Below are 4,579 nucleotides of genomic sequence, written 5' to 3'. Positions count from 1 at the left end.
AAAACTGTACAATAAAATGATAAATAGAAACTACTATTATATATAATTGGCAAACAAATAAAATATTTGTACAACAAAAAAGAAAATTAAATTTACCCTATAGCCTTATAAGATTAGCTAATTTACCAAGCAGCAGTTTTCTAAGTTTTCTTTGAAAGTGTGTTGATACTACAGTTGATGCTCTTAATGGTAGTTGATGGTTAGTTATTTCAGGACTTCAAGCATTTGTAATATTTTTTACATTTCAATGATAATTTTATTGACTTTTTAATAGAAAACAGGACTTTATTTGCCAGGAAGGATGATGCCCTCATACTTCTGTTGAAAGCAGAACGTGGATTCCTCTTTGCCAATTTTGTGTTTGATACTAATGAAGTCTCTGCTTCTTGTCTAAACCTCACTCTGTCCAGTATCACTGAGAAGTCCAAGTCATAGATGCTGATGCTTGGGTCATATTTAATCCCAAGACTGATATTCTTTTAAATCTCAAAGCCAAAGTTGCCAGTGTCTGAGAAATTAGTTTTCCTTAACTCATCTTCTCACACCTTCACCCCCTTCTCTAGAATCTCTTCAGCTTTGGCCCTATGGATTATATAGTGAACTATAATCTTGTTTCTCCTTATTCTAAAAACAAGCTTTTGGAGAATATAATAAGTGTGCTAAGCTTTGGAGAGCACTGGGGTTTGGCCCATGAGCTATTTTGGCCACTGGGGTCAGCTGGTCCCAACTCTCCCTAACAAAGACATTGAGGTAGAACTTTCAGATGTTCAGTTCTCACATAGGATTTTCCTTTACATTCTTGCCATGGTGGAGAACTGGAAGAATTATAAATTTATTGAGATGAATACTTAGTTCACTTAGATTAGTAGGTAGTCTTTGAGATTTTCTGAGGCTAAAATAATCCTTCTTCCTTGCCTTATCTAGGATTCAAATAACAAATGTGCACTTCACCATCAGGTCCTTATCTGAAGATTCTCTAATTTGATGGACCTTGAGTGGTAGAAGAAGTATCTATCAGGGTTCCTGTAATGCAGATGAGGTTATTTTTTCCCCTAAAAAAGGAAGAGGAAGATGGGGTTGCTTCAAAATTTTTCTTGTCACAGAGAGAAAGGCTAAGACAGCCCCCTAAAAGCAGTCCATAAGGAGTCCTTGTCCTTTAGCCTTTTTATAGATGTATCACTATGATATGAGTTATCTTACCATATCCTGGTGATCACTAATTTCTGTTTGGAGGCAAGGGAAATCATGTCAATTGGAACTAATACTCTTGGCTGAGTATCCTTCCCCTCTTGTGTTTAAGTGATTTATTATTATTATTATTATTATTATTATTAGTAGTAGTAGTAGTAGTAGTAGTAGTAGTAGTAGTAGTAGTATAGTAATAGAGAGATTATCTATGATAGACTTTGTTCCAATGTTTAGTTTGTGGTCCATTAACATTCTCCAAAGGAAGCACACTAAAGTTAACTTTGTGCTACATTAAGAAATTCTAATAGTTTTTATTTTATTTTAATTTTTATGCTCCTAGAGTAAAAAAATTGATATTTTATTTTGATTTTTCAATTACATGCCATTTTGGTTTTTAAACATTAATCTATTTTCTTTTTTTTTAGTTTTTTTTTTTGCAAGGCAAATGGGGTTAAGTGGCTTGCCCAAGGCCACACAGCTAGGTGATTATTAAGTGTCTGAGACCAGATTTGAACTCAGGTACTCCTGACTCCAGGGCTGGTGCTTTATCCACTGCGCCACCTAGCCGCCCCAACATTAATCTATTTTCAAATTTATAAGCTACACATTTTTCTACTACCCTCCCTTCCCTTGCCTTTCCCCTTGGTGGTGAACAGTCTAGCAAAAGTTGTACATGCACATTTGTGTTTGAAATATTTACATATTAGTCATCCAATAGTTTTTTTGCTGTCAATTTTTTTTAGTTTTTTCTTTGTGTTTTTAAAATTTTTTTAAATTTTATTTACACATTACTAAAATATTCTTATTTAAGAGTAAATATAATACCCCCTCTCCCACAAAAATATAAAACCTCATGAGAAATAAAGTAAGAGAAAGAGAAAAAAAGTGTGTTTCAGTCTGTGTTCTGATACCATCAACTCTCTCTCAGGTGGATCTCATTCTTGATCCATCAGAGAAATTACTTCCATATTTTTCCAGTTTTTTGTTGTTGATTGTAATTCCCTCCATCCATTCTTCCCCACTACCATCTATAATATTTTCTCTCTCCTTTCACTCTCTCCCTCTTCAAAAATGTACTGTGGGGCACCTGAGTGGCATAGTGGACAGAGAACCAGCCCTGGGGCCAAGAGGCCCCAAGTTCACATTCCATCCTAGAGACCCAGCAATCATCTGGCCATCATGGTCCCACTCAGCTCACCCAATCCCACCATCTTGCAAAAAGTAAAAAAGAAAATGTGTTATATCTGACTATCCTCTACTATGATCTACCCTTTCCTCTATCATCCACATCCCCTTCCCCTCCCCTGTCCTCCTCTCCTTTTTTCTTCTAGATATCTATACCCTTTTGAGTGTGTATGCTCTTTCCTCTCTGAGCCATTTCCAATGAGAATGAAGGCTCCTTCAATCCCCCTCACCTTCTCTCTTTCCATATCATAGCAAAAGCTACATGAAATATCTTTTATGTGAAATATCTTAGCCTATTCAACCTCTCCTTTCTCTTACTTACAGTATATTTTCCTTTCATCCATTGACTCCATTTATACCATATATTATATCTTCAAATTCAGCTCTCTCTCCTGTGCCTCATCTATAAAAGCTCCTTCTACCTGCTCTATTAAATGAGAAGGTTTATTTGAATATCATCAGTATCATCTTTCCATGCAGGAATACATGCAGTTCATCAAGTCCCTCATAATTTACCCTTCTCATCATCCCTTTCTATGCTTCACCTAAGTCCTGTACTTGAAGATCAAACTTTCTGTTCAGCTCTGGTCATTTTAACAGGAACATTTGAAATTCTTCTGTTTCATTGAAAGTCCATTTTTTCCCATGGAAGAGGATGTTCAGTTTTGCTGGGTAGTTGATTCTCAGTTGCATTCCAAGCATTTTTGTCATCTAGAATGTTATATTCCAAGCCCTATGAGCCCTTAATGTAGTTGTTGCTAAATTCTGGGAAATCCTGACTGCAGCTCCACGATATTTGAATTGTGTCCTTCTGGCTACTTGTAATATTTTCTCTTTGACTTGATAGTTCTGGAACTTGGTTATAATATTCCTGGGGGTTCAGGTTTTTTTGGATCTCTTTCTGGGAGAGATTGGTGGATTCTCTCAATTTCTATTTTATCCTCTGCTTTTTAAGATATCAGGACAATTTTCCTGTAGAAACTTTTTAAAAATGAGATCAAGGCCCTTTTCCTGATCATGACTTACAGGTATTCCAATAATTTTTAAATTATCTTTTCTGGATCTGTTTTTTTCCAAATCAGTTGTTTATTCAATGAGATATTTCACATTTTCTTCTAGTTTTTCATTCTTTTGGTGTTGAATTATAGTATCTTGATTTCTTGCAAAGTCATTAGCTTCCTTTAGTTCCATTCTACATCTGAAGGATTTGTTTTCCTCAGAGAGCTTTCTTATCTCCTTTTCCATCTGGCCAATTCTGCTTTTTTAAAGCATTCTTCTCTTCAGTAACTTTTTGAACTGCTTTATCCATTTGACCTAAGCTGGTTTTTAACATGTTATTTTCTTCAGCAATTTTTTGGATCTTCTTGACTAAGCTGCTCACTTCATTTTCATGTTTTTTCCTTCATCTCTCTCATTTCTTTCCCCAGTTTTTCTTCTATTACCTTACTTGATTTTCAAAATCTTTTTTGAGCTCTTGTTGAGCCTGAACCCAACTTCTATATTTCTTGGAGTCTTTAGAGGCAGAAGCTTAGACTTTCTCATCTTCAGATTAAGTATTTTGATCCTCCATGGGACAAAAGTAATTGTCTAAGGTCAGATTCCTTTTTTTTCTATTTATTCATTTCCCCAGCCTGTGCCTCGTGTGGAGGTGCTTCCTGAGCTTTTGAGTATTATTGGGACACCCCCACAAGGACCTTCATATGTGAGACTCTGACTACTCCTCTGGTCTGTTGAATGACCCCTAGTGCACCCCTATGCCCCAGGGCTATGGGGAGGGGTTCCTGCTCTATGGGGGTCCCTGACTGTGACCAGGATCTAAATGTGGTCAAAGCCCCAGAGTCCTGCCCCAGGAACAGACGACAGACCTTGGCAGTTTCCCTCCAATCCCTTACCTTCCATGGGCTGCACACTCAGGGTGTGATTGGCAGCTCCTGCTGGGCAGCTGTGTGGACCTGTTTCTGTTTCCTGGGATCTGGGCTGTGCTGAGGACCAAGGAAGGTCATGCTGGCCCAGACTTCACTCTTACTCTGGCAGATGGCTCCCTGCTGATTTTCCAAGTTGTTCTTGGTATTCCTTGAGGTACAGGTCAGGAAACTGCTTCTGCTGCTAGGAGCCACAGCTCCCAGGCACCCTGGAGTTATTTCCAGGAGGCTGAAGTTTCTTTGCTCAGGTGTGTTGCTGCCCCTCCAACCCCATGGAACAGAGC

At 37.8% G+C, this 4,579-nt stretch overlaps 1 pseudogene; it reads right to left on the bottom strand.

Moving 5' to 3' along the window:
• Positions 1 to 285: 285 nt before the first annotated feature.
• LOC141522716 (large ribosomal subunit protein uL5-like) lies at positions 286 to 4,272 on the bottom strand (annotated as a pseudogene).
• Positions 4,273 to 4,579: the final 307 nt, after the last annotated feature.

The sequence above is a fragment of the Macrotis lagotis genome, chromosome 4 (assembly GCF_037893015.1).
Source record: "Macrotis lagotis isolate mMagLag1 chromosome 4, bilby.v1.9.chrom.fasta, whole genome shotgun sequence".
NCBI lineage: Eukaryota > Metazoa > Chordata > Mammalia > Peramelemorphia > Peramelidae > Macrotis > Macrotis lagotis.
The sequence above is the reverse complement of the archived record's forward strand: the minus strand, read 5'-3'. Positions and strand labels throughout refer to the sequence as shown.